This window comes from Rhipicephalus microplus, unplaced genomic scaffold (assembly GCF_043290135.1).
Source record: "Rhipicephalus microplus isolate Deutch F79 unplaced genomic scaffold, USDA_Rmic scaffold_12, whole genome shotgun sequence".
Taxonomy (NCBI): Eukaryota; Metazoa; Arthropoda; class Arachnida; order Ixodida; family Ixodidae; genus Rhipicephalus; species Rhipicephalus microplus.
In genome coordinates, this window is record NW_027464585.1 from 38,506,358 (window position 1) to 38,524,094 (window position 17,737).

At 45.5% G+C, this 17,737-nt stretch overlaps 2 protein-coding genes and 1 pseudogene across 5 annotated transcripts in view; 2 read left to right on the top strand and 1 right to left on the bottom strand.

The window, feature by feature from the left end:
- LOC142783830 (uncharacterized) overlaps positions 1 to 17,737 on the top strand; it is a 456,044-nt gene that overhangs the window by 397,389 nt on the left and 40,918 nt on the right. The gene's annotated exons all lie outside the window — the stretch shown is intronic.
- The window catches only part of RhoGAP68F (Rho GTPase activating protein at 68F), a 177,953-nt gene that overhangs the window by 134,071 nt on the left and 26,145 nt on the right, over positions 1 to 17,737 (top strand). The window lies entirely within an intron of this gene.
- LOC142783828 (uncharacterized) lies at positions 12,218 to 15,067 on the bottom strand (annotated as a pseudogene).

Sequence of the window (17,737 nt, forward strand, 5' to 3'; positions counted from 1 at the left end):
CTTTCGCATCTAGCACACTGCTTTCATCTATAGACACAGGCTACATCAAACTCTCTGTCCGTCCCTACATTCCCAATCCAAGACGGTGTTATAAATGTCAACGATTTGGTCATGGCTCGCAGAACTGCCGGGGTCAGGAAACTTGTGCAAGATGTGGTAGCCGCGGCCACCCATCTGATAACTGTGTTACTGCGCCTCACTGCGTGAATTGTGACGGGGAACACGCCGCGTATTCGCGTTCGTGTCCTAACTGGAAGAAAGAAAAAGAAATAATCACTCTTAAAGTCAAAGAAAACATCACATTCAAAGAAGCAAGAAGAAGAGTGTCGCCATTTTACGGCGCAACATATGCTGATGCGGCGCGTCAGGGGGCAACGCCGCACCAGCCTTCGCCACCCCTTCGGCCCGCGCATACCGAGGCGGCAGTTGTGGCACCTGCCCCCAAGGCGGCTGTAGCCCAGGCTTCACCGCCTACTCCCAAACAGAGACTGGAGACTGCAGAGTCTTCGGGTCTCAAGGCCTCCCCTCACCAGGCGAGGCCCAAAATTCGAACTAAAAGCCCGCACGTGCGGGCATCCAGTGCCTCCGAGGAGGCAATGGATATGTCGGCACCCTTGGTGCCGAAAGAGCGGCGTGGCTCCTTGGAGCGCGCCAAGAAAACAAAAAAGCAAATAACAGGGCCTGGTGACGGCCCTGTTAAGTGAACTCAAACTCCCTGCCTAAACAGCCACTCGCTTTTCATACACACAGCACTATTTCACATTTTTCACTCATGAAGGGACAATTCTAGATAATCAAGTATAGATGTGTCATCGGCCTGTGCAAAATTTTTATTCTGAACCGGGATAAATGGCCGCTTCTGCGGCTTTGCGTCTAGTTGGATATTAACAGTTATCAGCTTATATACCTTTATACCGCCCCATCTGATATAAAGTGTCTTGCTTACAAAACTCTTGTCAGACCTATTATCGAATATTCTAAAATTGTCTGGGACCCTTACACAAAGACAAACTGCAATAAAATAACAAAAATACAGCGACTTGGTGCGAGATTTATTTTTAATAAATATCGCCGACATCATTCTCCTACTGAACTCTGTAAAAAAGCTGGACTGGATAGTCCTGAACTTAGGACGAGGATTGAGCGTCTGAATTCCATGAACACTCAAATTATACAATGGAACGTCAGGGGCCTTCTCAGAAACCTTGACGACATCCAAGAACTCTTACATGAACACTCGCCAAGTGCTGTGTCTACAAGAAACACACCTTAATTTAAAACACACAAATTTTCTTCGTAAATCTAAACAACAATCTTCAAAGAATAAAGGATTGGTGCGAAGAATGGCAAATGAGTTTGAACGCAGAAAAAACAGTCTTTATGACTATAACTAGAAAGAAAGCACCTCTAGATTACAACTACCAGATTGGCAATGCTTTCCTCAAGCGTGTACAAAACTATAAATATCTTGGGTTATGGTTCACGCCCGACCTCCGGTGGAACACTCATATTGATAATGTATGCTCCAGGGCTACCAAGGCATTGTATAGCCTTAGACGTAACCTTTATACCGCCCCATCTGATATAAAGTGTCTTGCTTACAAAATTCTTGTCAGACCTATTATCGAATATTCTAAAATTGTCTGGGACCCTTACACAAAGACAAACTGCAATAAAATAACAAAAATACAGCGACTTGGTGCGAGATTTATTTTTAATAAATATCGCCGACATCATTCTCCTACTGAACTCTGTAAAAAAGCTGGACTGGATAGTCCTGAACTTAGGACGAGGATTGAGCGTCTGAAATTCCTCTTCCAGTTAATTCATAATCATTTTAAACTAAACTATTCAGATTACTTCCAGGTCAACACACAAGAACACTCCAGACATCGCCATAATATGTATATACCACCCCTAGTCCCACGTAACGATTGCTTTAAGTTCAGTTACTTTCCACGTGCTATTGAAGATTGGAATATGCTGCCAGAGTCTATAATTGGTTGTTCCTCGCTTACATCATTTGAACAGAATCTAAAACGTTTATTTTCCGAATAACAGTGACATATGTTTTTTTTTTTTTTGGCGTGTGTGTGTACTTTTTGTTGGTTGCATGATTCTGCAGTAGTTGTCTTTCAAATCTTCAGCGCGGTGCAAAAGTGCCGCCTCAAATGCGTCATGTGCTGTTCTGCGCGTATGTATTGCATCGCATGTGTGTTCCATTTATGTATGTTATGTATAACTTCGAGTTGCTGGTCACAATAATACCGAGAAATTATCTCGAGACCTGTACGGTACTTCTTTTTTGCAAATAATTGTTTGTACTTCCACCCTGTAACGGCCCACTTCTGGGCTAACAGTATAAATAAATGAAATGAAATGAATTCACCATGAACACTCAAATTATACAATGGAACGTCAGGGGCCTTCTCAGAAACCTTGACGACATCCAAGAACTCTGACATGAACACTCGCCAAGTGCTGTGTCTACAAGAAACACACCTTAATTTAAAACACACAAATTTTCTTCGTAAATACGTTGTTTTCCAAAAAGTCCGTGTTGATGCTATGACATCATCCGGAGGTGTTGCCATCATAGTGAATCAAGGAATAGCATGCACATACTTACAACTGCAAACATCCCTTGAGGCAGTGGCTGTTCAAGCAGTTCTTTTTGATAAACTGATCACAATCTTCACTATTTACATTCATCCTAGCTATCAGCTGCAAAAACGCAATTTACACTCTCTAATTGATGAACTTCCGGAGCCTTATGTTCTCCTCGGAGACTTTAATGCGCATAGCAGGCTATGGGGTGACTCTCGGTATGACGCGCGAGGTCGAAAGTTTCTTATCTCTTCGAGCGCGTGTCTCCTAAATCGAAAAGAACCAACCTATTATAACCTCGCTAATAACACCTACTCCTCCATAGACCTGAGCATAGTATCTCCATCTCTTGTGCCCCTACTCCAGTGGAAAGTCGTCAGTAATCTGTACGGAAGTGACCACTTCCCCGTAGTTTTGAGCACAACGACAGTAACTGAGTGTCCACCACGTGTTCCCAAGTGGCTCATAAACAGAGCCGACTGGGAACAGTTTTATACTATCGGTTGTCTAGGTTGGAATGACATCTGTACTTTGAACATTGATGTTGCTGTGAACTACTTCACAGCGTTTTTGATTGATGCTGCAACAAAATGCATCCCACAAACAAATGGACACCCTGGAAAACGATGTGTGCCATGGTGGAACTCTGAATGCCGAAATGCGCGCAAACAGCAAAACAGAGCTTGGAGGCTGCTTCGGAACTCACAGACAGCCGAAAATCTTGAAACCTTCAAGAAAATAAAGTCTCAAGGCAGGAGAACGCATCGGCAGGCCAGAAGAGAAAGCTGGCAGAAGTTTTTATCAGGGGTTAATTCGTACACACAGAAGGCTAAAGTCTGGAACATGGTCGGTAGGATAGCAGGAAAACAAGTACACACACTTCCACTCGTAAACACTCAGGGTGATACCTTGGAAGATTAGGCAAACTTCCTCGGTGCACACTTCGAACAGGTATCCAGCTCGTCCCACTATACTGACACTTTCCAAAAATACAGAACAAGAATAGAAAAGCAGAAACTCGAACACAAATCCACTAGATACGAGGCATATAACCAAGCTTTCAGTCTAGCTGAGCTCCGAACATCTCTAAACTCCTGCAGTACTTCTGCCCCAGGTTCTGACCGTGTGATGTATGAAATGTTAAAAAACCTACCAAACGAAACCCGAAAAACCTTACTTTGTTTGTACAATGCTATTTGGTCTTCTGGCTCTATTCCTACCTCCTGGAAAGAGGCTATTGTTATTCCCATTTTGAAAGAGGGCAAGGACCCTTCTTTACCCTCGAGTTATAGGCCTATAGCACTTACAAGCTGCTTGTGCAAAGTCTTCGAAAAAATGATAAACTGCCGACTTGTACATTTTCTTGAAGCAAATAATTTGCTCGACCCATTTCAGTGTGGGTTTCGAGAAAGTAGATCCACCACAGACCACCTTGTTCGTAACGAGGCACAGATCAGAGACGCCTTCGTCCATAAACAATATTTTCTCTCTGTGTTTCTCGATATCGAAAAGGCTTATAATACAACATGGCGTTTTGGAATTCTAAGAGACCTGTCCCACCTTGGTGTGCGTGGAAGAATGTTTCATATAATCGAAAGTTACCTGTCGAACCGGACATTCCGTGTTCGTCTGGGCAGTGTGCTCTCCCAAACATTTGTCCAGGAAACAGGCGTGCCACAAGGTGGTGTGCTTAGTTGCACACTTTTTATTATCAAAATGAATTATTTGCACTTGTCCATCCCCCGCAATATGTTCTGTCCATCCCCCGCAATATGTTCTATTGTACTTATGTCGACGACGTTCAGCTTGGCTTCAAGTCATGCAACTTGGCAGTGTGTGAGCGGCAGGTTCAGCTGGGTTTAAATAAGGTCTCCAAATGGGCAGATGAAAACGGATTTCGATTTAACCCACAAAAAAGCACGTGTGTCTTGTTCTCTCGAAAGAGAGGCATGCACTCGGAACCTGACATTCGACTGAGCGGGCAACGTCTGTCCGTCAAAGCCGAGCATAAATTCTTAGGCTTAATCTTGGACAACAAGTTGACCTTCGTACCGTACATCAAGTATTTAAAAACAAAATGTTTAAAAGCTATGAATGTTATAGAAGTGTTGTCACGTACTACGTGGGGTAGTGACAGGAAATGCCTCATGAACCTGTATAGAAGCCTTATTCGCACCCGCTTAGATTATGGGGCTATTGTTTATCAGTCTGCGACTCAAAGTGCTTTGAAGATGCTTGATCTCGTGCACCATTCGGGCATTCGCCTTTCTACGGGTGCTTTTTGCACCAGCCCCGTAGAAAGCCTTTACGTTGAGTCAAATGAGTGGTCGCTTCATCTGCAAAGAACCTACATGTCCTTTGTATATATCCTTAAGGTGAAAGCAGACAAGAGGCACCCCTCATACTCTACTATTAATGACTTGTCGAGCTACATTCTTTTTCAAAACAGGCCTTCAATGAGGCAGCCCTTCTCAGTTCGCCTGAAGGGTCTAGCTGAGGACACTGGAGTGTCACTCGAACACAGTTTAATGGCTCCTGTAGCATACCCGCCACCGTGGCAGTGGCAGATTATAGAATGCGATGTGTCTTTCCTAGAAGTTACTAAACATGCGCCTATTGCCCATATTCGAACATACTTCTTGGAACTTCAACACAAATACACACGTCCTGAGTTTTTTACAGATGCCTCTAAGTCTAACTCCTCTGTGTCCTACGCTGCTGTTGGCCCTTCCTTTTCGGATGCTGGCCCTCTACATCCAGGCACAAGTATCTTCACAGCGGAAGCTTACGCGATACTTGTGGCAGCTAAACACATCAAACAATCACAAATACAAAAAGCAGTAATTTATACAGACTCCCTCAGTGTGGTAACGGCTCTGCACAGTCTTAAAAAACACAAAAACCCAGTCCTTGTGTCACTTTACTCCATTTTGTGCACACTATACACACTCAAACAACATGTTGTAGTGCGCTGGGTGCCAGGGCACCGTGAGATTCAAGGCAACGTGAGGGCGGATCAGCTCGCTGCATCCGTCCACAAAAGCACTGCCCCTACACCCATATCAATCCCGGCCCTTGACCTTGAGCCATCTCTCAAACGAAAACTCAGGGACTACTGGCAGAGCAAGTGGGATACACACACACAAAACAAACTACAAGTTATAAAGCCACAGCTTGGCCATATGCCACCAGTATCAAAATCACATCACACAGAGGTAACATTAACGAGGCTCAGGATAGGACACACATACACGACACACTCATATCTTTTCTCCGGTGGCGATCCACCATTGTGTGACAGATGTGGTGAAGCACTAACAGTTCTTCACATTTTAATTCAGTGCAAACAATTAGACACTCTAAGAAAACAACTCTTTTCTTCACCCTACCGACAACATATACCTTTACACCCTGCACACCCTGCAATGTTCGTCGATAGGGAACCGCTTTTTAGTCACAAATCATTGTTAGCGTTTTTAAAAGAAATTCATAGCTTTCATGTCATATACCCGGGCATACCGTAGCACGACCTCTCCAGAGAGGTTTTCGCTGCGGTGGCTGCACAATAAAGCACTTGCCTCACGGCCCTTGGACGCAAGGGTATGAACGAGTGAGGCACTTGTGTTAATGCCATACATGTCCACCATCGTTTTTATTATCATTAACTTTTGCCATCTATTCGCACTACACACACCTTTCACGGCATGGTCGTGATTTTATTAATTATATGTTTTTACCCTCTTTACTGCGAGGAATTTTATGACCCTTATACAGCCGCTAATCACAATCATTGTCCACATTCCTGTCTCATGAACTGGCGCTCTTTGGCCATCAAATGGCCCTTGCGCCAAAAAACACTATATATCATCATCATCTTTCTGTCGTAATAGGCGACTTCACAAGAATGGCCACTCCACCACCCCGTGAATCCCTATCCCACCTGTGTACAAGATATCCGGGGGGAATAATACAATCGTCGGGAATTAAAGGGCTCAGCCATGTTTCGGTTATAACAGCAATTTGTGGGCTATGTGACAGCAACGAGAATTCGAGTTCCGTGACCTTATTTACAATGCTACGAGCATTTAGTACTAGCAGGCGTAGCTACGATTTTGGCACAGAAGTGGAAGGGGAAGTGTTTGACGCAGATGCGGCATTCGAGCGGGTAGCAGGGGCAGCTCTGCCATCCCTCTTGCCTTTGCTGTTCGAAATCGCACAATGCTCATTCTTGTTCTGATCCCAAGTGTAGAGCTTATCGTTTATTTTGAGCTTATCGTGACTCAGGGAAACCTTCAAACCGCTATCACGCTCAGCAGCCGCACTTTGCCATAACTTCCTCCGCACTTCCACTGTTTCACTCGCATAGTCATTACTAATACTTATGGAACTTCCCTTCAGCTTCGGACAATTTTTCATCACACGCTTCTTTTCCCGGTAGTCATAGAATCTCATGATGACTGGCCTAACCTTCCCGGGCTGTACCTTTCCCATGCGATGTATTCTCTCGATCGTCTTAACTTCTACATCAAGTTTTTCCTTAAATATCTTGTCCACGACCGAAACCATTAAATCAGATTCTGATTCTATACTTTTTTCAGCGAGACCGAATACCAAAAGATTGTTTCTCCGGCTTCTGTTTTCGTAGTCTACCAGCCTTTCCGCCTGCTGCCGGGCAGTAGCTTCCAAAGTATCAATTCTCAGGTTCATTTCATGGATTAAAGCAAGCGAACTGGTTAGCTTATCTGTTTTAACGTTTACTTCAGATATTCGGTCTCTAATAGCATTCAAATCACGTTCAGACTTGGCCTGGTTTTTCAAGATCGTTTGCAAGAGCCCTTGCGTCGTAGCAGGCCCGGGGTTTTCCTCGACGTCTCCCGACATAACAAGCATCATCACAGCTGACCAACAGTCAACTATAATACAGTAACACCTTCGAGGGCACGGCAGGATCAACAAGCATAAATCATCACTACGACAAGAAGCTATTTCATTGCGGTAACCAACCTGCAAAAGCAGCAGCGGCGGTTTAGCCATGCTGTCCGCAGGCCGGGTGCCGTGCCCTCTGAGGCGGCTCATGTCTCGTTGCTCCTTATATTCCGTTGCTACAGGTGACGTCACTCGGGTCGGTAGATTATCGGCATTTCCAGGTTCCAGGATTCCGTGGGGCGGCAGGAAGTATGCATTTCCATCGTCGCAGTTCATCGTCATTGCAGTCAGACCAAAAAAACACGGCGCAACCTGCAAAAGCAGCAGCAGCGGTTTAGCCATGCTGTCCGCAGGCCGGGTGCCGTGCCCTCTGAGGCGGCTCATGTCTCGTTGCTCCTTATATTCCGTTGCTACAGGTGACGTCACTCGGGTCGGTAGATTGTTGGCATTTCCAGGTTCCAGGACTCCGTGGGGACCAGTGAGTGTGCAAAAGCCAAAAAACTACAAAATAAAGCATGGTGCAACTTTCGTAGGTACCCCACATGTGACAACCTCCTTGCATTCAAACAAGTTAAAGCAAAAGCACGATATATTCGTAGGAATGCAGAAAAATTGTCCTGGCAGAAGTACATATCTACAATCAATAGCCCAACCACATCCAAGAAAATGTGGAACCAGGTTAGAAAATTCAGCGGTGACTATTCCTCATACGCAATACCCATACTTACAGACCCAGGCACACAGGCATCTCTAGAGGAGCAGGCGAACATTTTAGGTGAACACTTTTACACTATATCCAGTTCCTCTAATTACACGCCATCCTTCCTGGCATACAAACAGACAACTGAAAAACAGAAACTACCAGTAACCGGTGGCCTAGATGAGCCATACAACGCTTCCTTGACACTCCAAGAGTTAAGTACTGTGCTTTCAGTAGGAAAAAAGACAGCAGTCGGTCCAGACAGAATTCATTACGCAATGCTCGCGCACCTGTCTCAAGCTGCGGTGCAAGCATTATTGAAGTTCTTTAACTTGATTTGGAAAACGGGCAAAATGCCCACAAAATGAAAAATGGCAGCCATAGTGCCATTTCTAAAGACTGGAAAACCACCCACTTCACCGGGTAGCTATAGGCCCATAGCACTTACAAGCTGTATGGCAAAATCATATGAAAGCGTAATAAACAGAAGTCTAACATACACCCTTGAAATAGACAACCTACTAGACGATCATCAGTGTGGGTATAAGAAAGGCCATTCAACAATAGACCATCTTATCCGTCTCGAACACACAGTACGTGAGGCCTTCTTACATCGTCAACACTGCCTAGCAGTGTTTTTTGACCTGGAGAAGGCCTACAACACCACGTGGAGGTACGGTATACTGAGAAACCTGGCTAATCTCGGAATACGCGGAAGAATGCTTAATTGCCTCTATGACATTCTATCAAACCGAAACTTTCAGGTACGGTTGGGCTCCACACTATGGTGAGTTTTTGTCCAAGAAAATGGTGTGCCGCAGGGCTGCGTGTTGAGCACTACACTGTTCATAGTCAAAATGAATTCAGTTAATGAAGTAATCCCACCCTCCATCATGCACTCATTATATGTTGACGATCTTCAGATAGCATGTCGGGCCTCAAGCATATCCACATGTGAAAGGCAGCTGCAGCTAACCATTAACAAACTGACTAAATGGGCAGATCAAAATGGCTTTCGCTTTTCTACCCAGAAAACCGTTACCCTACTTTTCTCACAAAAGTGCGGCTTGTATCCGGACCTTGTTCTTAAAATCAACAACAGTGTACTGCCACTCAAGTCAGAACATAAGTTCCTAGACCTAGTCTTTGACAGGAAATTAAACTTCATTTCCCACATGAATTACACAAAAAAGAAAGCAAACAAAGCGCTCAACATTCTGAAAATACTATCCTGGAAACACTGGGGTGCCGATTGAGTCTGCCTTTTACGCATATTCCGCTCGATCGTGCGCAGCATACTTGACTATGGCAGCGTTATTTACGGTTCAGCCAGAAAATCTTACCTCAAACGTCTTGACCCAATACATCATCATGAATTGCGCTTGGCGACTGGAGGGTATATAACTTCACCTGTCCAGAGCTTATATGCTGAAAGCAACGAGTCGTGCCTAGAACAAAGAAGAGCGCTACTTACTGTATCCTATGTTTTAAGAACCAGATCGAAACCAAGCCACATATTTCACACTATTGTCTCTTACATCGGCACCAGAATACAATACAACAACAGACCGCACACGATAAGACCACTTCTCCTGCGCTTTGAAGAAATATGTCTAGACTACAAAGTACCCAATCAGGCACTAAGCGTTGTCCAAATGCCTGAAAGACTGGCTCCATGGTTGGACTTTTCGCACTACACTGACCTTGCTTTGACCCATTTAAAGAAAAAGGAAACTCCACAGGAACAAATTATGCAGGATTTCCTAGCTGTACAAGAAAAATATAACACGCATTCTGAATACTACACTGATGGATCAAAAACACAAGAATATACAGGAAGTGCTGTCATATCAAAACACTCAGAAACATGTGTAAGACTGCCACCATTCGTATCTATCTTCACAGCAGAAGTATATGCTCTTTTGATTGCTCGGGAAGAAATTTTATCAAGAAATCACAAAAAAGCTGTCATATGCACTGACTCAGCGCATTAAAAGCCCTACATTTAAGGTCGGAAAATGAACCGTTTCTCGGGGACATTCTACAGAAGCTAGAAAGAGCTGAGAAAAATGGCAAGACAATACGGCTTGTATGGGTGCCGAGCCATGTTGGTATCCCAGGAAACGAAAAGGCAGACAGGGTAGCAAAAAGAGCAGGTCATCAAAAAATAGCAGAAATAAGGGCACCATTCAGAGACTGTTTCAACAGTTGTCGGACAGCCTTTAGGGCAAAATGGCAAGAAGAGTGGCCGGCTCAAGTGCATAACAAGCTGCAAATTGTCAAGCCTATTCTACAAGAATGGAAGTCATGCAATCATCAAAAACGCTTCATCGAATCAATACCGTATTTACTCGATTCTACCGCGCCCTCGATTGTAATGCGCACCCGATTTCCACCGCGAAAAAAAAACAAAAACGTAAGACATCGATTGCAATGCACACCCATTTTTCTCGCTGGCCCGCACGATCACACCACTCGAAAAAACGACTCCTTTCGGGAGCATCTTCCATTTAAATATGAGGTACGGGCGAAGCTTGTGCCCATCTGACGTGTAACAGAGCATTGCCTTCACTGTAGTTTTACCGTGGACCGATGTCAGCACGCAAACTTGCTTCGCCCCCTTCTTCTCGACGGTTGTGGTGCCAGGCATGTCGAAGTAAAGAGGCGTCTGATCGGCATTCCCGATTTGCCCAAGTAGGTAGCCGTTGTTGCGCCGTAAGTTTAGGACCAAGCTCTGAAAACTGTGAAGCTTTTCATCGTACTCCTCCGCAAAACTTTTCGCATATGCATGTTCTCCTTCGGAGGGAAAAGCCTTTCCTCTTCATAAAGTTAGTTAGCCAGCACCTGCTCGCTTTAAACTGGCTCCGCATTAGACCTTTTTCTAAGAATAATTGTATAGCCCGCACTTGGAGCAGTTCTGTCGTCACGGGCCGCTGTGCCGCTTGCTGCTCAAGCACATACTCGCCGAGCAGCTCTTTAATTTGCGGAAAGCGACCCTGCTGTGGTCCACTGAAGCCTTTGCGTGAAGCTTTGCTGTTGACAATCTGCTTTTGTTTCCGCCGGTCCCGCACGCACGTTTTTGGAACTCCGAACGACCGCGATGCGGCCTGATTTCCGTCCGTTTCTGCACACGGGATGACTTTTCTTTTAAAAGCGGCATCGTGGTGCATTCGAGTTTTCGGAGTCGGCCCTTCCACGCCGTCGATGCTAATGCACTACTAGATGACGAACTCCTCAGCACACGTACGAAGTGCGGCACATGGGAAACACATAGGCAGAAATGGCCAACGCGCCATGCCGACGCACGTAGGGGGTGGCCATTTTGGATTTGCCGATGGCAATAGATTGACCGTAATTTTTTTGTTCGTACTCGATTCTAACGCGCATGCGATTTATGAACTGGCTTAACCGAAAAAAAGGTGCGCGTTAGATTCGAGCAATTACGGTACTATGCCGCCTGCGGATAGGTCATACTCATCTCACCCACAACTTCTTGTTGCGCAGAGAAAATCAACCAGAATGCGAACATTGCAAGGAACCTCTGAATATTAATCATATTTTAATGACATGCCCAGTCTTTGAAAAAAGAAGACAGGCTTATTTTAAACAATTTTACAGAACACAAACACCTTTCCACCCATTGTTAATACTATCAGAAAATGCAATCATCCCCATAGAGGACGTTCTCCGGTTTCTAGAGGCTGCAGGCGTTTTAAATAAACTGTAAGCAGAAATTTGTTTTTCATCTCATATTTTAAGGGGGGACGTGCCTTTGGGAACGAACTTTCTTGTTTCTGGTTAGATTTTGATGAAAACTGGCACAGAGACTGAAAATGAGCTCATAATCATTCCATAAAAATTTCAAGATGATATCATGAAAACTTTCTGAGAAACAAATAATTTCATTACTGAACCTCATGGAGCGGCTGGAGAGTTTAAAAAATGACATAGAAAGTTGGTAAACACTGTGTGCAGAGGTGAATGTGTGCTCTAGGGGGCTGCATTTTCAAAATAATTTTTTTGCAACACTAAAATTTGTAGTTCATGTTTTCTCCACTGATACTTCAATGAGCACATTTGCACTAAAAACAAGAAACCCTACCAAAAATTTTTAAAAGGCTAAATTTTAAAAATAAAAATGCAGCCCCCTGAAGCACAGTTCAAGGAGCATTACAAAAAAACAGAATCAAAATCTGTCAAGTAGTTGCGAAGATATCTGCTCCACGAGCTGAGCAACATGCCAAAAAAACAGTATTAAGAAAACGAGGTTCAAAGTCTTGAGTCACGGTTTACATGCCTAATAGGCACCAGGGTTGTAGTCCTTAGTGTCCTTTGCAGTGCGGCGTCGCTTGGCCATCTGACCTTTAGCCTGATGAGCTTTCGCAGCCTTTTTTTTTCCGCATGGCATCTTTTTCGGCTGCTCTACGAAGTGCATGGCGTCCAGGTTGGAGACCAAGAGATGTGCAAAGTTGGGTGTAGGCATGGAGGTTCCCAGCATTATACCTGCAGATTGCTTCATTGACAGCAGTTTCTGCGGCTATCAATGAAGCATGCTCTTCTTTGGGCGGAATTGACCAAATAACTGAGTGTAGGCTTTCGGCAGCATTTTGAGTTTTTTTGCCCTGGCACCGCGCAAGAAGCTGTGGGTCCGAAAGTCGCTGGTACACAGGCAGCAGGGCAGCGGCAACGTGTCGTCCCAGGTGGTACTTATGGGGTGGCTGCGGTTCACCTTTAGCTTCTGCAGCCCGGTGTCTGCACCAGCTATCAGGACCTGGTGGGAAAAGTTCGTGGTGTTGATCCTGGTCTGTCGAAGTGGTGTGGTAGAATGTAGCCATGACCGCTCGCTGCATATCCTCCACTTCAGCATGCTGCCTAAGGGCTTGGCCATAATAGGCAGTCAGTTGCTTGATCAAATTTTGTGTAAGGCCACCTTTTCCGCCGATAGATTGGTCTTTCTTGCTCTTTGTGATGATTTCCCGCAGGGCTGTGCCCATCCTCTTTTTAACATGATGATACAATCTTGTTTCTTCAGGGGTATAAAACCGTAAGTCTGGTCCTGGCACAGAGCTAAGAAAGTGCGGCTGTCGCCATCGCAAACGATGGTTGTGTAGCGCAGGTCATTTTTTTTAGTAAGCGCCGAAACAGTATGAGAGCCGCTTCGACTTCCATTTGGCCTGAGTTTGCCTCTGTGTTTTTCTGGCAAACATGTGCTTCCTTCCATTCACTGTAGCCGTCATCGCCTTCTTTGGGGCCCACAGCACATCCATGACAGTAATTGGACAGGACAACACTGTCAAGCACTAATCCAGTGTAGAATTCAATGACCGTGCTCACGCCGATGTGGGACGCGTGGCCGCGTGTCATCCACGTCCCGTCGTACACCACCATGACATTCTTGGTGGGTGTTCCCTTCATTTCGCTGTACACATTGCGAACGGCTGCAACAGCGTCGCAAAACACACGTGCCGCGGCTGCTGCGCCAGCAGGCCGAAATTCCCCCTTGAGATGCCTTTGAAAAGTCTTGTGGCGAATTCACCTATGTGATACTTCATCACAGACCAAAAATCACTGAGTGCAGCTGATCCCTTTCCAATAGTTTTTATAGCTTGCATGGCCCGAATATTTACTTCAAATGACTTGCTGTTTTCCATTCGCGGCACCGACCACCCATTTTTCGCGTCCGCGTCGCAAGCAGTGCAGGTGAGCACCATCTTTACCGCTAACCCGTGCTTAGTTCCGTGCTTCATCTTGAGTCCCGGCTGTTTGCACTGCGGGCACAGGGCACTGCCAAACAGACCATTCAGGGCCGCGCGTTGCACGAGGAAAAACTCATCTTCGTCTTCCGTTTCGATGTCGCTCTCGTCCCCTTGGTTCATCAGTGACATCTTGCGCTCCGTCGCAGACGCTGCTCTTAGGGACTCCTGAACAGCTGCGGCGTGTTTGCGAGATGCCTCCGCTGACACGAAACGAGGCTCTAATCGGGCCCGATTCGTGCTACTGGTGGTGCTGGTAGACGGCCTCGCATCCTCGCGCAAAGTACTTGGCTGAGCATCCGCGACGTCTACATCCTCGCGCGAAGTGCTAGGCTTAGCATCCACGGCGTCTACATCCTCGCGCGAAGTGCTTGGCTGGGCATCCGCGATGAATACATCCTCGTGCGAAGTGCTAGGCTTAGCATCCGCAATGTCTGCAGCCTGTGCGGAACGACGAACGGATGTTTCCTCAGACAGCTCAAAGCACTGCTCCACAGGCATATGAACAGTTTCGTTGATGCTCAGGGACGATGCTCCGTGCGTGCTTGTGCTCGGCTGCGAGTCCTCGTCGTGCCGCACGCCGTCGTTGCTGCTCGCAGAAGTTGCCGGACTGATTTTCTTTTTCACGATTGGCAGCTTCGGCTTACGAGCACCAAATTGCTGCGCAGTCTTGCGTTTCTTCTTAAACGATCGCCGGTTCATGATCGCATGCGGGAACTGATCTCAAAACTGCAAAAACTGCGCCAAACTGGATAACAACGTTCTTCTCCTTTCACGAGTGCCGGTCTTATCGCAGTGCGATGCGATCTCGAAACCACGGCGCGACGAGTTGAAACCAAATGCAGTAAGCGGCCCGTCAGCGCTGTCAGCGCGTAGAGCAGACGACATTTGCGCCGATTGCTACAAGCGACCGCACGGGCAGCCAATGCGGAGCCGCTGTACAGTCACGTGACGCGCGTCGTCAATCGGAAACTGTTGTGATACCTTTACACTTTGGCTTGCTGTGGGCTTGCTCTTGCCTGGTTCAGCCGGCCGAGGCGACAAATTTGAAACTGAAGAATTGCGCTATCTATAGAGACAAAGATGGCGGCGCTAGGTTACGTGGTTGCGGAGATATCGCAGTTCGAAAAACGCCGTTTTTTCGCAATTTCCGTGAAATTCGTCGCCACCCTAGCTTCGATAAAAATTTTTTACGTCATTTCTATGCTGTTTTCAGGGACGAAACTTTGAAATTAGATAGAAAAGGGGTCACAGAATGTGAAAATGAGATTTTCAGAAAATCGATTTTTTGGCCAAATTTCGCGATGCAAAAGCCGCATCCCCCCTAAACCCTATTATCAAAATCACCTAGTGTCTGGCGCATTATAGCCATTGTTGCTTTTGCGCCATATAACTGAACGTAACTAACTAACTTTTAAAAGCGGCATCGTGGTGCACTCGTCGAGTTTTTGGAGTCGGCCCTTTCATGCCGTCGATGCTAATGCACACCAAGATGACGAACTCCTCAGCACACGTACGAAGTGCTGCACATGCGAAACCCATAGGCAGAAATGGCCGACGCACCATGCCAACGCACGTAGGGGGCGGCCATTTTGGAATGCCGATGACAATAGAATGACCGTATTAATTTTTTTTTTCGTACTCAATTCTAACCTGCATGCGATTTATGAACTCGCTTAACCAGAAAAAAGGTGCGCGTTAGATTCGAGTAATTACGGTAACTACAACTTGTGTTAACAAGACATGTCGGCTGTATCATAGCAGTACATATGTAATGTTGATAAAGTTTTACAGCCAGCAATGCAACCGTAATTGGCGTATCAGGAACATTACAGTATATTTGATAACTAGTTCGAAAACCTAGCATGGCTCCGTGGTAGAACGCTTAAGTGCCATGCAGAATAATGCCTGCGTTTGGTTCCTGCTGGGACACTGACGTTTATTCTTTTTGCGCTCGTTGGGTCAACGCTGCTGATGTTAGATTTTTCTTAATGCTCACATGTTAAAATTGTAGATACTAACTGTTAATCACCTGTGGCACATCACATACCTGCATACCAGTTGCACATCCACGTGTATATGCCACTGTCTTGCGGGATGTGTTTGACGATGTACATGACGAGATCGTGACATTATTTATGTCTTGACTGGCATGTCATACTCATCGAACCATCTTACCCTCCCATACTAATTTTGGCTCACGCTAAGTTAACGGGTTATCACGAGACCACCCAGACATAAGCAACTAGACAGACACACAGACAGACAGATGCCAAAAGTGCGTGCAGTATGCGAAGAAATGCTTTGCATTTGAAAAGAAAGTTGGTCTTGGGATCAACTTAAAGGGGCCCTGAAACACTTTTTCAAGTAACCATGGAATGGATTCTCTAAAAGAGCCTATTGCCTCATGAATTCAAAGCCACCAAAATGTTAAGAATCCATCCAGTACGAGCGGAGTTACAAAAATTTGTCCCACGCTGCAATCAGATTATCTTTTCTCTTGTCCCCAGGTAAGCACTGAAAACTAAGCAGGGAGGGATGGCAGGGGCAAAGAAAATCGTCATGTGTGCCTTCGACCTTGAGCACTTTTTTTTCCTCCGAATACGCGACTTTTTCAGTGTGATCACGCATGCACGTGCGGACAAGTCGAGGCCTCCCGCGGCGATCTCTGTAACGACCGAGCGCGGCATGTTCAAATCAGCCAATGGTTGATATAAGGCCTTCTAGGAGTAATTTTTTAGCATCTTCAGTCATTTGTCGAGAGAAGAGAAAGCGATTTTAGCTGACTGATAATTTATTGTGAATTCCAGGCCGCAAGCTGTACTATAATATTTGGCACGCGTGTTCTCTGGAGGCTCTACTACTGATCGGCAGCGTTTTCTGACCATGCTCAAAAGTGTTGCAGAGCCCAATAAAGTGGAATGCTGGGCCAGTTGGTACAACATAATGTGGAAATATATGAGCTCACAAGGTAGAAGAAAAAGCACTTGACAGGAAAGACGCTCAACTTACAACTGAACTTTTATTAGAAAACATTCATTGCACGAGAACACAAACGCACAGGCGCAACCAATTATCACTTCAAGGTGCCACACTTTTTCCCCCCCCCCTCCCCCTATAGAAGTTCAGTTGTAAGTTGAGCGTCTTTCCTGTCAAGTGCTTTTCCTTCTACCTTGTGCGCTCATATATTTCCACATTATGTTGCAGAGCCCCTTTAAATGTGCGCCTGCGAAAAAAACGTGCTCCTTTGCACCATAGGGGTGACACACAGGGAGCACGTCGCATGCTTCTTCCAATGTCAAGGCATCATGATTTACCCACTCTTTCTGGGAATATAACGAAACTTATAAAGGTCAGTCTAGCGCAATTCGTGATGTATGCAAGCATGCAAACTTCCGAATGGCAGCTGGTTTAGCAATTCGGGCATTTGCACCACTGGTGGAGTTCTTGTATGTACAGTTGCTTCGAAAACTCTGTTCAAACACTTCAATGATCATGTTTTCTAGCCAATACATATCGCAAATTTCATCACACTGGTCATTATTCCTCATTTTACCAGAAAAAATAGGCCACTACAAATTTCTTATTTTACCCCAAAGAATGGGCAAATGTTCGTATCATGACACGCTGACGCTATGAGGAGCAGGTGACATGCTGCCCGCATGTCTCCTCTGTGTAGCAGTGAAGCACATAATTTTTTTTCCACAGACGCTCATTTTAGCTGACCATGACTTCTGTTTTCTTCTGCTGG